We start from the raw sequence: 21,001 nt of genomic DNA on the forward strand, positions 1-21,001 counted from the left end.
GTCCAACTCTGTGGCTTTGCCACTACTTGTTGGCCGTGGGAAAAGATGAGGCATGAGTGTACGGAGTCACCAGGCTTGGAGAAGTATGGTGGTGCTCTTTGGGCAAAATGGCAGACTTCTAAGAGGTCAGATCTGGTATCTTTGTAATACTAACTTGTACTTTAATTGAAAAAATAATCCTGCTACAGTATGTAGAATATCTGTGAGGCACAAGACAACCTTGACATGAATGAGCAAGCCAAAAAATGTCAGTTCTAGGTTACACCTGTTTCCCATTAGTTTAAAAGCAGACAAGAAAGACATTAGCTGAAAATGAGATGTGATCATTATTAGGTTGCTTATATCTGCTTAAATCTAGCAGCAGTAACAAAATAAATACAAATGATAGATACATAACACTAACTTCCTTCTACACCACAGGCCAGGATTTTGTGAATTATCCCCAGATTTCAGTACCTCCCCTCCAGCTTCTGTTCTGTCTCTTACAATAAAGATTTGCTTGCCAATTTCTTTGAGGAGGGGAAGCGAGCCAAGTCAGTCCTGGAAGGGGTTGAACGGTGTTTGTCGTGCTATGTTTTGGGAAGCCCTCTTTTGATATGTGTCAGTGTACTTTGTCCCCCTTAAGTCTCTTAATCCTTGTGGGGGGTCTCGGCCCTTTAGCTGTTTCCTTGAGAAAACCTCTCAGAAAATCTGGGCAGTTCAGGGTGGAAGTGGGAAGGATGCTTTATCAGCTCTTCACAGAAAAAGGACTCTGTCTAAAGCTGGTGTCTTGTTGCTGCTGTGAAGCTGTGTTGTCTTCTGAAGCACCAGGTACTGGTCATGGCTGGCAAGGGGAGAGCAAATTAGATGGATCCAATGAACTGATCCGGTATGGCAGGCTTTAAGCAGTTTGAAGCCTACAAGGGCATTTCCATTTCCAAACCACAAATTATTTCCAGAAACTGGGAAACAAGAGGAGGGAAACAAGAGGAAGGAAAGCTTGCACATGGCAAGCTCAACAGAGAAGAAAAATCCTTTGCAGTGAAGTCATTGGACAGAAAGTAAACTGCCCACAAGCCCTTTTACCAGAAGAGTTTGGATTGAGAGTCCAGTGAATAGGAGAATTATACGTAACATGTAGTATATGAACTGTCTGGGCAATAGAGGAGCATTGTCCACGGGTTGGTCTCAAAACTTCCACTGAGCCCTTTAGTATATGAGTCAGTCACACACAAGTTAGGTATATATTCCAGAGCTAGATTAGAGGAAAGGTGAAACTTTTCACAGAAAATAGTTAACACTTTGCTTAATCAGGCTTGCTAAACTTTGCTTAACTTGTGCAATGATTTCTGGCTCCTCCGCATGGCCTTCACCTTTGGGTACTATTGATTAACTAGTACCTAGTTTACCATACGATCTGAGTTCCTCTTAAACACTTTTCTCCTCTTTATTCAATGGAGTTTGTTATTTTAACCCTTTGACTGGGAATTTACTCACTCAGTGAGTGGCTGGTACCTCTTCTGAAAAGCTTTGTGCTAAGGAAGCAAGTGAGAGAGACTGAAGATCCTGTGAGGGAAAGCCAAACTCTTTAAAACTGTTAAGGTTCTGAATTCTTTGTGTTGTGGTGGCATCTAGTAGGCATATTCCAGCTATGCTGGAGAGGGAGGCCTGCTGTATGAGGCACAGGACCAGCACAAAAAGAGAGGGCTGCTCCTGCCCTAAACTCACAGCCTGAATAGAAAACTCAAGGAGTGGGAGGAAAACTAGAGGCACAAAGAAAAGAGATTACTTGGCCAAGATTGAACAGTAAATCAGTGGCAAAACTTTGAAGAGTTCCCTTGAGTCCTAATCTGGTGACCTTTCTAGTGGGGCAGGCTGCCTCTGGCTTTTCACTGAAGTGTGCAAAGCGTTGGCTTTTGATTTGCAAATAGATTAGAGCATGCAGCACCTTATGCCAAAAACTTCAGCACAAAGTTAACATTGCCTAATGGTGTCTCACATTGTTCCAGAATGCATAGAGGATTAATCGTCAGCAGGATATGAAAAAATCAATGCAAATTTAAACTTCTGAAAAGTAGGAAATATAATGATTCTTGCTACACTGTCAAAATAACCTTAACTCTGCCCTCTTTGAAAATTGCTGCTATATATGTTCCTACAGACTGAATCTCAAGGAAAATTCAAGAAACAAGGCATATGAAAGCATCCAGTACAGATTAATATTGTCTTTGTTGGAGCATATCCCATCAAGAGAGATGGAACAGACAGCAGAGTGTTATCTTATGTTTCTTCATACCCATTTCCTATAAGTTCATAGGCTTTAAAGCCAGGAAGACCTCACTAGAATGTCTGACTTATCTATAACAACCTTTAGACTTCTTTTAATTCATCTGTATTGAGTCAAATATACTGAGATTGTCCACAACATCTTCAACAAAGGCACACATTCAGATCTTGAGTGCAGGAGTAGTTTCAGACAGAGAAACTATTGTCTGGGGGTCTTGGCTCAGGTCCTCCCCTGCACAGTCACCACAAGGTTGGCTTGCTAACCTTGGCATGTTCAGCAGAGAGGTTGCATTTTGGGATGCTGAGGCAGGCTGGTTTAGGAGTGCTTAGAATAGTCCACCTAAAACCGGAAAGTGATGCTTGGTTTTATCTATAGCAGAGCTGAGATTCCTCTAATACCCAGATGAATTTAACCTAGTACCCCTTTTCCTCTTGGCGTAAAAAGGGTCTAGTGGTGACGCAAATTGGTCACAGTTTAGAAAACAGTTTGGCTCTTTAGGCCTTACAATTCCTCCCCATCTATCAGCAAGGTGTTTACAGCTTGACTTCTGATGATAAAAGCAAACCATTATATTTATTTACTCATGATGCTTTTCCACAGAGAGAAAGGGCTAGCAGGGATCTGAATACCCAGCAGCACCAACTAGGTAGACGGCTGCAGCAGACCCAGTGCCTGGTAGGGTGATCAGTGCTCCCATCGTGGTGGTGAGGGACTGGGTGAAGGACTTCCAAATCTCCCTTGGGCTTTGCTGAAAGCACTGAAACCCCGTGTATACCTCAGCTCTTCACTTAGCAACACTTCTCCCTTCGCCTCTCTTATTTACTCAGCTTATAAGCAATTTGGGCAGAGCCCAGTGCTCACTCCATATGCCCTGGGTATTACATTTAAGTGTAAGATGCTCAAGTTTGGTATGCTGTGTGTATAAACCTTGGTTTTATTGAGCTGGGAGAAAGAAAAATACTCCTTTCTTGTCTGCAGCACACCGAACTCTTCTTACCCACTAAGAGCGAGCTGGATAGGGAGAGGTCAGGCTCTTGTGCTCTTGTGTTACTTAATCACGTTTGACATTACAGCTCAGTGAAATGTTTATGGGGGGCCATTTAATAGATGTCTTTTCCCTCTACACACTTAGGTGCTTTGAGGAACTTCCTAAATTTACCCCTGTGCAACATTTTGTTGAATCATTCATCCAGACCAGTTTCAGCCCCAGATTAATAACAACTTGAGCCCAAGCATGATTCACTGGTTTGACTGGATGCTGAAAGTTTTGTGTCCTCTTGCCTGGATGAGGGCAGCTGTTTTTATCTTTCTTAAAAAGAAGAAATAGCATGTCAGGGAGAGGAAATAATGTACAATGGATGGCAATCACGAGTTATTTGTATAATGAACAATGTTTTTGCAATACTTCCATGACACTAGGACTAAAATCCAGACACCAAAAGGAAAGTGACTGAAAAGGGACACCCATACATCCTACCCATCTGGAATGGTCCCATCTGGTCCTCATCCCTCACACCTCAGGACTTTTCAGTCATGACATGGTTTCATTGTCTCCATCCTGCAGTGATGCAACATCTCTATCTCATGGTGTCAACTGAGGCACAGCCTACATGAAATGCCTTGCCCCATGGTTAGTGGGAGGCAGGCTCCAAGTAATTTATAACATTTTCTTCACTGCCACTGAGCACATTTCCCTAGTGTGGTTTTTTTTTTTTTTTTCCCCAGGGTAGGAGGAGGTTCTCTAATGTGCGCTGATATATCTAAAGGACTAGGGACACAAACACCCATTTCTGCTTGGTCTCTATACTGTTGTTCTTTGCATTCTTCCTTGCGTACCTGCTACCAGTTACTGTCAGACCCAAATTACTGCACTGCTTGGCCATTTGGTCTTATGTAATATGGCATGTTCCTCCAAGGTTTGATGTCTTTCCTGTTTTTCATTATGGTCTCCACTGATCAGGCAACATGCAAAATGACCCCAGAAAATTTGGTGGAGTGGTCTTTTAGACATTTTCTTTTCCATGCCTCCAGTGGGGTTGGCAGTTGACTGAGGTCTCTATCACTCACTCAAAAGGTCTTTACTATGATGAACTTGTGTGTTTATCATAGAGCTACTAGTCCCAGTACTGTAAATAGGAGTTATGCAAGCAAAACATGTCAGACCCTGAAATCCTGATTATTTTTAGTGGCGAAAGGAGCTGCTACAATCACAGAAAAACCTGAACTTTCATGTAAAACAAGCCTGAAAATTTCTTCTCCTAATCATTGCTTTGATCCCAGTTATTTTAGTTGTGGTTGAGAAGGCATGTGGATACCTCCTCAGCAATGACCAGGAGATAGTATAGGTCTCTGGCACAGGGGAGGACAGTGGAAAGGAGCAGAGGCACACCGCAGAGCCAAGGTGGTACAGCAATGGCCTTTTGACACAGATGCAGTTTCCAGAATGTCTCTCTATTTCTGGCAGAAGATGTCAGGGACAATGAATCCTGGAAGCTCTCATGTGCAAGTCTGGATATGTTCTGTCTCTGTTTGCCAGCTCTGCTGAAGGAGAAATGACTGCCACACCACTGTCCCATCCCTCAGCAGCTATTTGGCAACCTCCCCCTACATCAACAGCTGGCTTGCATGCTATCTGCTGACCCTTTTCTTTTCCTCAACCCTTATGCCCCAAATGGATCAATTTTTAGAATTTACAAAGTGTCAGATACAGTTGAGAACTGAATGAAGATGAAAAACCACTGTAAATCTGGTGAAAATTGATAGAAAGCAGCATTATTTATGCACCAGAAAAGTGCATCATGCCCAGTGTCAAGTACCATATCTCCTGGCTCCCCTGCAGTCAATTGAGCCTCTGCAGAGTTAGGTGTTTGTTCAAGGTCCCCTGGCCACTTTTAGGTCCTGGCTCTGTGCCTCATCCCCTTGCTGATGGACATGTTCTGCAGCACGATCAGCCAACATGAGTAAAGAAGGGGAAAACCTCACTTGCTGGCACAAGTATTTTTGTTCAGTTCAGACCCTCTCTCCTTGCCCCATCCACACTCTTGGATCCACCAGTTTCTTTGACTGACATTCTTGGATCCAAGCAGCTTCAGGGGCTGGGCAAAGTCAGTAGTTTATTTTGGTGCATCTCTCACCTTCAAAACTGTTACTTCTAGAATGGGTTGGAAATTTTATTTTACCTGTTTTATTCTGACAAAAAAGACAAATATATTCAAAATGCAATTATTTGTGGGAAATGGGATCATTTTAACAGATTTTCTGGCTTACAAAATTGTTGCAAGTCTTTTAAAACCATTTTTTCTTTTTTTTTTTTTAATGATTAGAAGTTTGGAGGTTTTCTACAATGAAATAACATTTCGTTTTAAAATTTAACTTAATTTATAGTAGAAAAAGGAGATTAAACTGTGAGGAAAAGTCCAAATCAAATATTTCAAAATTATTTTTATCTGTACCAGTTTTTGGTTTGATTTTCTTTTTTTTTTTGGTTTTTTTTTTTTTAATCATGATCTGTGAACAGTTCTGAACTTTCCCTCCAGTTTTCTTTCTGATATGGAGAGGAACATCAACTGAAGTTTCAAAAACTTTTATAAGGAAGAGAAAGTCTTCTGTGCCAAGCTCTAGCTCCAGCTTGGATATGTCTCAAAACACTGACTGTCAATATCTGTGATCTGATTTTACCAGGAAGGGTTTTCTTATGTTGTCACACCCCTGTGTAGCCTCTGAAGAGTGAGTAACAGGGAGCTATTCCTGACAATTTCCACCTGCGTGAACCCTTAAACTTTTCTGAAATAGAGTATTTCATGTTTGGGAGGTGGAGATGTGTTAAGGAGCTTAGAGGCAGCCAGAAGGATTTGTAAACAGAATTATGTGAGACAGGACTCAATGAGTAAGAATAATGACACATAGGAAACGATTGGGAAATAAGTTAGGGATGTCTTGGTGTGAAGGCCCACACCAAACAATCGCCCATGGCTGACAGAAAATGCGCAGGGGAGCTTTGAAGCAGATGATAGAGTCTCCAGTGGGGACTCCAGCCTCTAGAGGTCTGCAGCTCAGGGAATTCTTGAGCTAGGAGCTTCATCTCTTTGTTTAAAGGCATGTCTAGGAAATCTTGAAATCCATTATGAATACAGATAAAAATCTAATGACTTGTCTTTTTCGGAGTCAAGCAGAACTGCTAACTGGAGCTGATGGAAAAGATCCTGTGGCACCTTGTTTGTTAGAGCATCTTTCTTTTCCCCGGATTTCACTTATCCATTCTGAGAACAAGCATGCCAGCACTGTGGTTTTGACTTTTGCCTGAAAAATGTTTTGAGTTTTTTTATTATTATTTTTAAAGTAAGCCTTCATGCTTTCTTCCAATGAATAGGTATTTGGAGAGATGAAACACTGGGTGCCTTTGTCCCTGAAGAATATCATCTACTCTTTTTTCTTCTGCACGTAAATCTCACTGGTGTACCAGCACGTTAAGACTGAGTGAGCAGCACACACTCAGCAGAGGAGATGATGAGGCTCTAAGTATGGATAGTTTCCAAATGATCCCAGAGAAGTGTACATATCATATAGCTAAAAATCATACTCTACATAGGGGGGATCCAGGGCCCTGGATGTGCTGTGAATAGGCTTCAAATCACTGTAGAAATTAGAAATTGCTGTCTGTTGGGGAATTAGAGCATCCTTTTATTGGATGGGGGGAGGAGCATATTGGTGGTAGGCTCATTCCATGTTTTTGTATTCCAGGCAGTTTGCCTGCTCGAAAGGAAGCTATTTATTGATCTCTGACTGCGAGGGTTAATAAATCTCTGTTCAGACTGGTTCAAACTCTGACCAGGTCAGTCTGAGGCAGATGATAACTGCTTTTCAACCAGAGGCACTCCGTGAAGCTGTCCAGGTCTGGTCTGCAATAAGAAACCTGGGGAGTGCAGACCCTTGACCTTCCCTCAATCCTCTGGTGTTCAGGGAGTTTGAATTTAATTCACATGGAGTTCTTTTTTTATTATATGGTGTTGAGGTCAACAGCATTTTTTCCCATCCCTTCACATGTTCCATTTTACATCCGTGCCATCTTTGATGGGGGTAAGTGTCTGCTTGGCAAACAGGCTGGTTTCATTACCCCGTCTCCTCCCCTTGCCTCCTGAAGGACATCTTCATTAGGAATCTCTGTGTGTGGAAATCAGTTTATGCTCCACACAATATGTGAAAGCCCCCTGGAAGGATTTTATGAGAGGTCACACGCTCGAGCCTGTCTGTCACTGCCCACCCGGGGGTGGCTACCCCACCCTCCTGCCTCCCCGGGATTTGCCCTTTGATTCCTCACCCTGAGCGGCAAATGCCTCCGCTTCAATAGACGTAATTTCCAATTGTCTCCATGCGCTTTGGAAGTCTCTCTATCACACCCTGAACAAATATGTCTTTTTTTTTTTCCTTTTTTATTTGTTCTTCTGAACACTCTGCTGAATAATCGGTTCTTTCCGCACTGCCATGTTTCTGCTCTAATCAAGGACAGATTCTTGTGAAAATAGATTGGTCTTCCCACCCCCCAATGTGTGTATGTCTTTTTTTTTTTTTTTTAAATAATTTCCTAGAACCGGTAGATTTGGCTGGCCCTCGGGTCTTTCTGATGCGGGAGGGTTAAACGGAGAGCTGGGTGGCCTGTTTGTTTTCAACTTTAACCATTTCATCATTTGCAGAGAAAACCCTTTGCCCTGCTCCCCTTCCTTAAGAGGGTTGCTCTTAGGGCACGTGGTGTAGGAAGCCCCACTGAAACCTTATCAGCAGCTTTGGGCTCAGGTAATGCCTTCTACCAGCCCTGTTTGAGCATCCCTGAATTATGGGTTGATCCTGAGAGCTGCAGGGTGCCTGTTGGGTGCTGAGTGCCCTTGGCTTTCACTGGGGATGCCAGGACTTTAGGCAGAAAACTTTTTCTCCAGGGTTGTAAGCACACCCTGAAGTACTGAAGCTCTTGATGTTGTTTCATCATTGAGGACATTGCCTTCCCTGAGCTTCTGCAGTTCCCCAGCCTCTCACTGGGTGTGGAAAGGACCAATTCTCACCTTCCCTCAAGGGTGCTGGATGCCTGGCAGCAGGACAGCAGGGCCAGATGCAGTCTTGCATCTAAAGGAAGGTGAACTTCACGTCTAGAGGAAGGTGAACTTCTGCAAAACCTGAGGAGGGCACTAGAGAAGTGTAGAAATGTCAAGACAGGGACTCAGTCAACCAGTGCATGTGGCTGCCATCTGCGGAGCCCACTGCCTCTGCTGCTGGGCTTTTCCTGGGAGGATGAGGTGAAGAGAGGGAGGGGAAAGGGTTCTCAGACTTTTTTTGTGTGTTGTGGAACAGCTAAAGTCTTATCAACGCTTTCCTCCCTGTCTGATCTGTGATTTCTGAGCCTTCGTGTGTATGCACTGTTTGTGTGTGTCTGTATAAAAATATATGGCTGTATAATTAGAACCAGCCAGGAATATTTGGCTGGAATGGTGATGAAGGGGGGGGGGGAGGAATCAAGGGGTGTCCAAATATACTGATTCATTGGAGCCAGAACTCTCCATGGGAAGTGTCAGGTTTGATGAATTTCCCATTCAAAAAAAAAAAAAAAGAAAGAAAGAAAGAAAGAAAGAAAGGTTTTGACATATTTTAAACATTCCAATGCAGCCTTTTTAAACCATCACCTCTCAGCCTCATTTTTTTTCTGCTTGCAGAGGTTTTTGAAATCATTCTGAATCAGGCAGAATGGGGATTTGAAGTGTGGCCAATGTCCTAAACATCAGCTAACCAGCATCAGTCAGTCTCTTACTCTACTTTTTACCAAGAAAGAGCTTCCTTATAAAACTAATTGAAACTGAAATGGTCCACAGAGATATGTCAACTTTAGACAAATAGTGTATTTCACTAGAAGAGGGGATAACCACTTCTAAGTGAAATGTTTCCATTGTCTGTGTACTTTAATGACTCTTCATCTCCAAGATGCACCTACCATCCTACCTTATAGCAGATCTTTGATTGAGTCCCTTAACTGAGCTGGTCTTTACTCACCTCTGCATTTGTCTATATCTTTCTGTCTTCCCAGGAAGTCTCCCTGCTCCCTCTTTAGTGCTGCAAAACCTCAGCCTTGCCATGGGAACAGGAGGTCAGGGGGATGATAGAGCTGGCAAAGGCAGAGACAAGCATACGTCGAGACTGTGTGGGAAATCCACAGTTCAGAGAGGCCTTGAGGAATTGGGACCCACCTTATTGAGCATTTAAGCCATTAAGTAGGACCACATCCATCAGGAGTTGACCTGAGGGCCACATGCCTAGTACTTTTACCCAAACTATTATTCATGCTCATCTAGGTAGAAAGTTCTTGCATTGGAGCCCAGATCCTCAAAGGTTTGGCTTGACTGGGGAATCAAATGCCTAAATACCTCTGAGGATTACAGCTTTAGTCACTACATCCATGGCCAGCTTTAAATCCACTCTGTAAAACTTATAAATGTTTCTTTATAAGCTTTTCAGGCTGGACTATGACCCCAACTGGCTTTGTCCTGGTGATGCTGAGCTCAGCTTCTGTCCTTGCTCTCCCTTCCCCATGTTGAGAGTTTCTGCATGGCCACAGCTCTCCTTTTCCTCCAAATCCTTGAGCAAAGCAGTCACCTGAGCCACTGTTTCAGTTGCTCACTGTGGGATGGGCTAAGCAGAGGTCAGTAGTGTGAGCCACAGCTGAACAAAAAAGTAATGTAAATATATAAGTATGTTCATATTTAAATAATGCAAAGATATCCTTATATGTTTCTATATATTTAAATATACATATTATTCTCATGCTGGTGTTCCAATACCTTGAACTAGTTCAAAGCTGGGCTGAAGAGTTGGGGAGAAAGGATCCATTCTCAGCATTCTTCTATGCTGGGTGACACCCTTGTGGATAACAGCAGCTTTTCACTGTACTAACATCTATATTTGGGACCAGTGGGAGGGACACACAACATCACTGCTTGCTCCCTTGGGGTGCTGGAAAAGACTTTCTCCTATAGGTCACTTAAGAGCTGCCATCTGGAAGGTTTCTTGCACTTTCCTTGCCACTATCAAGTACAAGGTCCAGAACTCCAGATTTAATTAATTTCGAATATATATTATAGTTCTCTTTATTTTTCCTGTATCATCCATGTCACCCTCAAAGGCTATTTGTCTTCCCATGTTCTTCTGCGTTAATTTACAAAGGACAATCTCTTTAGATATGGTGATAAATACCAACAAAAATAATGCAGGAAAAAAAATTATGAATTGTTAAAAGGGACTTATACTGTAAAGTATTCAAATGTTAATGAAATACTAGTAAGTGTTGACAACACTTTGCAATCTTTGGGGTATTTGGGTATTCAGTGTTCAAATTTTTCTTTTTTACATCGTGGTAAACGCAAGTCTAAACCCAGGCAGAGGTCAAAGGATTGATCTGGCACCATCTGAACTGAAGAGCAAATCAAAATGCTACTGTACTGGGAAGCATTCCCACAGGGGTGTCTGACTGAACTCCAGCAGAGCAGAGCTTACCCCACTGATGTGCAGACAGCAGTGATGCTTCCAGGGGAGCCTGACTACCAAAGCTCTGGTGGTCCCCCAGCCCAGGTAAGCTCTGCATTGCAATGCCGGCTAATTGTGCCTCCATACAGGAGCTGGACTCAATGATCCATGTGGGTCCCTTTCTAATTCAGCATATTCTATGATTCTCTCATATATCCCCCAAAACAGCATCAGTACCTGACCTACTTTTGTCTCCAACAAAACCTTTTCTATTCTTGTTTTTCCTGCTATTTGCCCTGGTTTCCAGCTTGCTTTCCATGCCATAACTCTGCACGTACATTCTGAGCCTATACAGGTTTTATGGACGTTTTCTTGTAAATATGGTTCTGGGCTGCAACCCACTCATTACACATTCAAAGGATGCTCGGTTGGGAAGTCTTTCCAAATCAACAGGAAAATCAGCTGCATGCTACTCTTCTATTTTCTTCTCCAGAGATCTACTTGGACTCCCTCCTCTGCCAATTCTCAGTCCTGCCAGCTCCACACAGACATTTAGAGGAGATTTAAGGGTTCCCTGCATCAATTTTTAGGTCCCAGGAAGGCCTGTGAAGCAGAGGGCTGTCAAAGAGCGTTGCACCTTATGACAGGGATGCACATGACTGCCCTGGAACTCTCGTAAAAGATCTGTGGTGGAGCTGGCCCTGCCATGCAACCATGCCAGTGGCATGCATGCAGCCATGCAGCCATGCCAAGGAGATGTGTCTCCAGAGCGAGAGCACTCCCTGAGCCAGCAGAGGCAGCAGCTCACATCTGTTCAGGCAGCCACATGAGCTGCACAATCTTAACACTGCTGCTTCTCATTTATTCACCTGCCTTTTTATTTTTTCTTTTCTCCCCTCCGCCCTCTTGCAGACGGATTTCCCTCAGACAGGACCTCCCCACAGCCATCTCTGTGTGTGTTGTTCCTTCTGCTGAGTTCTAGGCACTGCATAGGGGTGGGCTGGGGGCTGAGTCTGCCTGAGGGGCGTTGCTTTGTACCTACCAGGTGTGCTGAATTTCTCACTCTGGCTCCCTTTGAGCAGCCCCCTGCTTCCTATTGACCTTGCTGTAATTTAGATTCTCAGCCTTTTGCCAGTCTCTGCAGCTGATTTATTCTCCTGGTGTTTAATGTTGGATTTGTCTCTTTGGAGAAAGGTTATAGCCACCTTGGAAATACTTGCAGAGCAGAACTTCTCTTCTTTTTTTCTCACCCTATGAGAGCAAACTCCTGTTATGGTATGTGGCTAGCCTGCAGTTCCCCAGCTAGGAAATTCTCTGCTGATCAGGTCTCTATGTGAGCATTTGCATTCTGTCATTAAGCCTTTAGAGATCTTGCCAGCCACTGGTTTGGCATGCAATCATTCTCAGCAGGACTGGTCGCCTGTATCCTGTCTTTAGCTAATGCTCTGTCAACCACAGGGGGAAACTCAGCCAACAAGATCTCTATCAGCCTTTCAAGGACCAACAGTTCTGCCATGTGGACTGGAGTCATGCACTCTGGCCTGATCTATTTATTAAAGAGCTCTGCCAATCAGTAGACCTTGTCAAAAATAATGTTTCCCCTTCTCTCCCTCCTTCCTGGAAAATGTTGATGTAAGTGACAAAATGTTTGTTTTCATTGACTTATTCCATGGAAATTTACAGGTTCCATTGGAAAATGAAAGATCCATTTTCATGTTAAAGATCTTTCACTTTAATGCTTTTCAGATTTCCAATAAAAGAAAAATAATTGAAAATTTTCAAGGAAAGGCACAAAAGGATTTCACTGAATCTCACCTTTCCAGCAAGACCGCTCTTTTTCCTTTGCTTATGTTCAATACCGACTGAATAGTTTTCCTATCACAAAGGTGCTTCTGTGGGATGGCTGCAAGTCTTGCTGTGCCCCACGTGTCCATCTGCTTTTCTGGGCAGTGTTGGTTAACTCTTACCAGCTCTTTAGGACACATCATTGTGCTGCATTGCTGGTTGACTTGACACATATAAAAATGGTCTTTTTTCTTGATGGAATCTGCTGGCTGTCTAAACATCTAGATGGCCTTCAAGCATTGTTTCAGAGGGAATGTTTTTTGTTTGGAAGACAGGTGTAATTGTGCGGCTTAAATTCTCTTGGCAAAGACCTTGATCTAATTACAATTTGTTTCTTCCTATGTGGACATCTTCTAGTCTCACGTGTCCATGTCTCTGTCACTGGGAAGAGAATACAATAATTAGTTTTGATTTGTGGGTGGTTGGCTGGGGCAGTTGGTGCTTCACTCCTTAGCTGTATTACATATGAAATCGCCAAATAGCTGGTAGGGCAAACACAGGAAGAATGGGGTTTCCTTTGGAGAATGCAGTTCTGTCAGACCTCCAAATGTCTTGAGACATTTTTAGGATGAAAAGTGCTATTTTTAAAATCCTGGAATAATATTTTAAAATGTGGTGCAACACGTAATATAAAATATAAAGTAAATAATTTCAACTGATCTTGTCCAGATTTAATTTTTTTTTTATTTTTCCTAGAGAATTTAGTCATATTCAGGTTTTATCTTGGCTTTGAAGAGAAAATCCTTCTGATATTAAGTCCAAAGTACCTCACTTTTCTGATAAAATAAAGTCTTGGTTCACTGTGAAACTTAATGGGAAGATTTTGCTTTACGATCAAACCCTATTTATGTTGCATAACCACGTCATTCAGCTGGAGTTCCCTTACAAAAGTCTCAGTCCCCCACCCAGAAAACAGGAAAAGTGCCACGTAGTTAACATGACCGATCATGAAACACACGGATTGAATCAAGCGTGATATCAGTGAGGGAGAAGAATGACCCTGTGGGTAGGGCAGTGGTCTAGGACATGAGATCCTGGTTCCCTGTTCCCTGAAAAATGTCCCTGTGGCCATGGCACCATCAACTCATCCTTGTTAGACAGGGGTCCCCCACTGCTTTGGCAATGGCTGTCAGTGGGTCATTAGTACCGAGTAAGTGCACTTTGTACGCAAAGCCCCAACCTGATGACGAAGGTGGCCGGAGGTGATGAAGGTGACTTGGTACACGGTATCTGTTCCTCAGTTATAAGGAAACATGCAAGCCTCTTTCCTCTTGGCTCCTATTACATTACAAAACCGTTGAGGGGAGCCAGAAAAATGCCACAGTTGGAAGTCTGCGGGGAGCTTACCAGTTGAGGGGCTGGTGGCGCATAAGACCTGATGGACTTGGGAGTGAGTAGGAGTAAACCCAGCAAGGGTTAGGTGAGGCCAGCGAGTTTTATTTTTGAAGCGGCACAGAGAGAGAGGGAAGAAGGAAAGGAGGAAACAGCTGTAAGGACATTTTTGTTGCTGACTGGTCCAAAGGAATGTGTATAAACAGCTTTAGATGTATTTTCCTGAGCATGCTAAGTGTATTTACTCCCTGCTCTAATTGGTCCTGCCTCAAGTTAGCCAGGACTAAGAGCTCCCAGGGGAAGCCTCACTGACTCAAATGGTCTGAAGACTGACTGGTGTTCACAGTGCAACCTGTGTTTATGATGGCTCCCGAGTCGTCCTTTCTCACAGTCTCCTGCTGGAATGCCCAGAGTGAGTGCAGATTTGGCCCTGCCAAGGGGCCACAGGCCAAGTGGCTTTATTGCAGGGCAGCAGCAGGACCTGGCTGGCACCAGTGCTGAATCTGGCAGCACAGGTGTAAAGGGCTGCATCTCCTGCCCAAGAAGGCTGATCCACATGTCTGAGGCAGAGAATTCTTAAATTTATTTCATGAGATGGCTGCAAGCTCCTTCACTCAATCCAAGCAAGTTGCAGGTGAAGGCTCCATGAGCAGGAGCTGCATTTACCTGATATGTACATTCCCATGCAGGCACCAACAACCAAAGGGGTTTTTGCATGTGCAAACCCCCCTGGATGCACACAAAGTGTTTGTTCCCAGTATAACCCAGACAGACACTTTTTCTAAAGAAAGTGCAAGCAGTCAGCAAAAAGTGGGAGAAGCATAAATTTCTCATTGCAAAATGTCATTTTGATGGAACTGACATTTTTAGCAAAGCTAGTATAAATTTCAATGTTTTGTTTTGTTTGTTTAAAAAAACACATGCAGAAAATATCCAAATATGTAATATTGACATTTTCAGAACCAAATGTTTTCCTATTTCATCCTAGCACAGTTCTTAAAATTTGAGTTAACTTTTTCTTAAAAATACCACAGAGACATCAGATGAAAAAGACGATTTAAGTTCTTCTGAAGCATGTGGGCTTTCCACAGATATTATCTTTTCATTCTAACTCAGGACTCGAGCCCATCAATCAAAGTTAAAATGAGATGCCCTCTTCTGGGAAATGCATGTTTTACCCCATTGTCTAAGCCAGTTAGTTGTGAAAATGTTTCCAAATAGCCATGCCCACAGTTGGTGATCTTTTGGGCTGCTGCCATCCTCCAGCCAGCTGAACTGTGTGTACACCTGTAAAATCCATCCTTGGCAGGACTGGGCTTGGGAGCTCCAGCAAAGTTATTTCATAAACATCCTAGTTTTCCTTCTCTTTCACTTCCACCTTTCCTTCACAGCTCTCTTTCCTTCAGTGTTTCCCAAATCCCACCAGCCTCTGATGTGTTGGACACAGCTCTCAGGATCTGGCAGCAGAGCCTACTCATATGCCCAGGAGATGATGCAAGTCACACCTGCCATTCAGCAGAAGACATCACCTACAAATTTGCCCAGGACCACTGAAGGGAATCAATAGCAAAGGAGACATGGAAAAATCAGCTCCCAGAAGAGACCAGATTGCTCCCACTAGGAAGGCTGAGCTTCAGGGGGTGCACTGTGTAGAGCACCAACTACACACGGTGTATGCATAACACATGTGCCAACCTAGGAGTTTTCCAGGGCCTGGTTTTATCTCATACAGAATTTGATGCTCTGAGCCCCAAAGACCCCCTGTTTGGTCCCTCAAGACAGCACTAGCAGGGTTTTCTACCCATGGACCAAAAATGCTCAGATTTTACAGCTGGCCAGAGAGGTTGTGAAAGCCTGGAAAATGTCCAGTCTGCTTTTGACTTCTTTTTCCTTGAGCCGTTCTTTATGGCCCTTTTTTATCTCACTATGTTCTCTGCTGTCCTTTTTTTTCCTCTCTATCCATCCCATGACATCTCTTTGTCCCCCTTATACTATGGCCCCTCATCAGCACCAACTCCACCCTTCCCTGAGTGTCCCAGTTAGGAAGTGAAGAGGTAACTACGTGCCAGCTAGTACCTTCTTATCTAGTCACAGTATGTTCTCCTAAGGGAATTTTTGGCCAGGGACTCTGTGTGTCTGTGTGTGTATGTGTGTTTTATATGCTTTATTTTTATCACAGAAAGGATAGACAGTACATTATGTCTTCAATCCAGGAGGTTACACATTAGATAAGAGACAGGCAGATATACTACAACTGCTCCAGCCCGTGGAGTTATGTTCCTGAGATAGCACTGGGAATGTAACAGGTAAACTGCTTCCAACCCCCCACGTTTGGGCAGTGGATTTTGTGTCAACAAATCCAGATCCAAGCATAGATTTCAATGTTGATGTTCCTTCAGCCAGAGAATAAAGTCCACAGTGCTTCCTCCATCTCTGCCATGCTCATACCTTCTCATAGGCCCCAGTCTCACATGTCCCCCATCTTATCCACTCCTTCTCTGGCTTCATTCTCATCCCTCTCTGTCCATCTCCAGTCTGGATGTGTCATGTGGTTTGGTTCAGTGATCACCTTGGGCTCCACCTGAACTCAAAAGGAAATGGAGGGGCTGTGTACGAAACAGTGGTGTCAACAACCTCATGGTAGCACATATTAACCAAAGTTGGGAGAGAATTTTAAAAAATTACATTTTGGTATAAAGAGCTAGGATCAGAGATGGTTTATCTGTGCATACTTCTTGCATCTTTCTTGAACTATCTAGCATTTCTTGAACTAACTAGCATTATTATAATGCTTGAAACTGTATACTAATTTTTAAAGGAATAAGCATGAGCCACAGTATGGTGATCCCTTTTTTTCTGTCATTTCAATAACAGTGTCCTTGCCACTGAGCCACAGCCGTGGCAGGCTCCAGTGAGCATCCAGGGTCTGATTCACCCGCATCATCACCTCTCACAAAGCTCAGCCACTTCCATGAATCCGTCTCTAGTCTGGCAAGGGAGGTGTTGCAGAGCCTTTGAGTCATCCCACAAACTCATGCCCTCCCTCACATTCCCCCACATTTGCTTTATGCTGTGAGGGTTAACAGCATGTCGCAGCATTACTATGCTGCTATGGGGATGGTGATGCTGGGGATGGGGATTTTCTCAGGAGAAACAGATAAAGGTGGCACCAGTACTACCCAACACCAAAGCTAAATTGGTAAATTTATTGTTCTGAGAGACGTGGCAGGGACTATTTTGGATTTTGATCCAAAGCTGTGACCTTTTTATCAGCCTGACAATGAGCAATTGTGGCCATGCTGCCCCAGCATCCATCAAATGCAATGATTTAGTGGCTTGACGGGCATGGCAGAGATAAAAATCACAGTAACTAAACATTGTCACAAGATGGATGTCTCCCACTTAGAAAATATTGTCCTAACTTAGGCTTTCGTTTCTGGGGGTTTCTGTGAGGGTCTCATCCTAGTGTCTGCATCCTTTACAAATATTACTCAGACTTTAATGAATACACCTGTGAGATAAGAGCAAACCATCATCCTAATTTCTTAGTGGAGGAAATAAGGCACCAAGAGATTATCAGCGAAGTGCAACCATTCATTGTGATACCTAGCACAAACCATATAAATTTCAATTTTCCTGATTAGCTATTTTCTAGCTCTTTATGCATCTTCAGTATGGTTCTCTCTGGCCACAGGTCCAGTCCCAAAGGCTGATGACCTCTGCACATCGAATGTCTCATGTGTTGCACTTGGTAAATTGAAACAAGGGATATGCAACATACATCTCATTTCTCTAATTCCCTAATCTGTGAGGGCTTGACATTGCCTTCCTGGTATCCTGATGCTTCTGTTCATGTCACAGATATTCAGTATACACTTCAGTTTAAAGTAAAGCTGGCATCATGTCTGCACTGCCTGATATTTTCAAAGACTCCTATGGTAAGGCTAATTGGGCCATTACACTTATCTTGCAAGATTTGTAATAACCACAGCCTTGCAGTTATTTCCTCAGCTGCCAAACTGACCAGGTTCAAAGGTGACAGTGAGGATGCTCACTCAAGGGCTCATGAAAGACTCATCCCATTATTTCTGCTCTGTGCAATGGGGCTGGAGGACACCTTCACATTTTCTTTTACTGAGATCCTGCCTCTGAGGTCTTGCTGCCAAGCCTGGGCTCCACTTGCCTGGGATTATTCAAGTGCTGACTAAAGAAAATGAGCCTCTCCATTTGGTGCAACAGACTTCAGTAACCAAAAGCCTTCCCCATTCCCAAATGAAGTATCTGCTTAAGTTCAGAGACCAAGGGTATGTTATTAGCAAGGAACTGCCAGAATTGGCACATTCTGGAGCAACAAATGGCATGTGAAGCCCCAGAGACGAGCACATGCAAGAGACACGTAGCATTGGGTTTGGTAAATCCAAACTACCACCCCCATCCTAGGGTGGTCAGCACTGGATATGGAGCATGTGCTGAGAAGTTGCCCCAGTGAAGATGGAGTTGGCATGCCTAGGGCTGGGAACAGAAATGCTGGAGCTGTCTAGGGTGACCGATTCCCAGGAGGTTTTGGTGAATACTGCAGGTGCCTGTGAACCAGGTCATTTGGAAGTGGTAGATGGGACAGACAGACTCATGTCTTTCACTCTTTCTTTACACAAATATCCCCTCTTCTGTCTCAGCTTTTGGCACAGCTTCTTGCTGGCTGATGATCGGCTCAAACACCATAACACTTTCAAGGTATGAATGAAGTTCTGAGCAATTATTTCTGCCACTCTTAATGCCTGACAGCTAGTCAGAAGTTTCTCCCAGGTCCCCTAGCCTCCCAAATATTCCCCTCACCCATTGTGGAGTTCCCTGTAGTCAGCTCTCATCTGTGGCAGGGCTGTGCTGGGGCAGCACCACGGACCTGGAGAACTCATAGCCTAGGTAAGGCATTCCTCTCCAGTGCTTTACAGCTCTGGGACTGTTAAAGCTTGCACATTCCTTAGGCTGAGCATCTCACAGTGGTTTTGGGAACAGGTTATTCTGCCTACCTCTAGCTTGCTTGCTTTTTCTTTTCAGGTCTCCCAGCTGCTCCGCATGGCCAGGAGCAGGGCTGGGATCTGCTTCTTCCAGCATGTGTGGTGGGATTGGGTCTCTGCACTGCCATATAAGTGATAATTAATTGCTATCCTTGGTGAGGAGAGACTGGTTGTGTGCTTGGGCAGGGGGGCTGCAACCTGATGGGTGCTTCCTCCATCCAGAGGGTCAGGCAGGGTAGCAGAAATGCTTTCATTCCAGCTAAGCTGTGTTGGAAGAATGGTTTCTTTTCATCCTCTTTCTAATTTTGGGCTCTGAAGCCAGTGCCCAAAACACACACACCCCCTGAGTCTAAAGTCCAGCAGGCCAAGATAGGTGTGTCATTATGGGGACTGTACAAACGAGAGCAGGATGAGCGGGAAGAGAAGCCAAACAATGGAGTCTCCCTTCTTTCTGCCCAGTATTTATGGTGATTTTCATGCGTCTATCCCCTTCTACCTTCAGAGATGTCCATGGTATCTAGGGCTGAACCTTCTTTGTTTAAGCCATACCTTCTCTATCCACTTCATGCGACTGTTTCTCCCCTTTTTATATCCATTTTCTAGATTTTTCATGATGGAAGACAGTCCAAGAAGTATCACTGTGGCTGCAACACAGCATAGTCCCGCTGGTTTCCAGGCTAAGGCATTGTCACTACACCTCCCAGCATCTGTGCAGCACAAAAACAGGGCCAGAGTCCTCTGTGGGGATGAGAGGGGATAAGGAGACAAGCTACTCATCCACAAACTCAGCCCTGCCTGCAGGATGCAGCCCCAGGACCAGATGCAACCACACAAGAAAAAAGCCAACAACTGATAAAATTTTGCAGACAGATCTGAAGACATTTGAAAATTCTAATGGAAAATAACATTTGACAGTTTGCAGGTAAGTAATAATATATTTTATCTATGTGACATTTTCAGCAAGACAGGCAATGATATCACAATTATATCTATGATATAATTGATGGTATTCTTTTTACTCTGTCCAGTGTCCTTATTTGCATAATTTCCTGCCTCTTAGTCCAACCACTCATGAATTGCTCACTCGTTCACCCACATATTTAAATGGACAAGAATACAGATCAGTTAGACATGGAAAATCAAGCCTTTTGTATTTAATATATTTTCACCTATGAAGCAAAACACTGATATTGGCTGAAAGCGGATGCTTCCACAGGGAGTTTAATCTCTTACACTTCCCCAGAGACCCCTACTCACCATCTTTCAGTGCACTGTGTGTCTGCATCTGGGTACTGAACAGAGGCTGTACTTGCAGCAGTGCACAAATATTACATTCAGTGCACCAAAAAATAAATTAAAAAATTATCACATCCTGAGAAGTTCCCTAAACATTCTTAAAATAGATTTTCCCATCATTTAGGGTCTCATGCAGAACCCTGGCTGATGAGGTCTGGGAATGTGCTGTTAATTTGCTCATTAGGAGGTGTTTTTATGGTAGCTTTCAGCACTCATGAGTTTTGTGCTCTTTCTAAAACTCACTAAACTTCCAGTAGCAAACTTCATGAGGAGGGAATTGCCTACTTGGTAGATCACATCAATCCCCTAAAATCAACACTAAATCTAGACTCCCCCATGGTCTCCTTCTCTCAATATGGTGTCAAGGCAAGAATCAAACATGCTTGTGTCCCCAGATACACCATGATTGAGAAGTCCTGAGTTTAATAGATCTGAACAAGCTTTTACCTGTCTACCCCAGGAATGTATCCCACTGCCTCTGACAGCTTGCATGTGCACCAGCAGTGAGTCCTGTACAGTGAAGTCTAGGGAGGAGCAACGGGGTGGGGAGTGTGGTGGGGAATGCCGAGGATGCCACAACAGGAAGCACAGAGATATAACATGTCCAAGTGGGGTAACTGAGGCAGATGGAGCAGGAATGCAATTATATTACCCTGCGGGATTTGGCTGAGACTCCAGGGTGTGCTGAGCTCATTCCCCTGTCAGAGGGAGGAAGCAAGTGGAGCAGGTCTTGCTGTTTGTGTTT

The sequence above is a fragment of the Lepidothrix coronata genome, unplaced genomic scaffold, assembly GCF_001604755.1.
Source record: "Lepidothrix coronata isolate B3197 unplaced genomic scaffold, Lepidothrix_coronata-1.0 Scaffold1, whole genome shotgun sequence".
NCBI classification, from domain to species: Eukaryota; Metazoa; Chordata; class Aves; order Passeriformes; family Pipridae; genus Lepidothrix; species Lepidothrix coronata.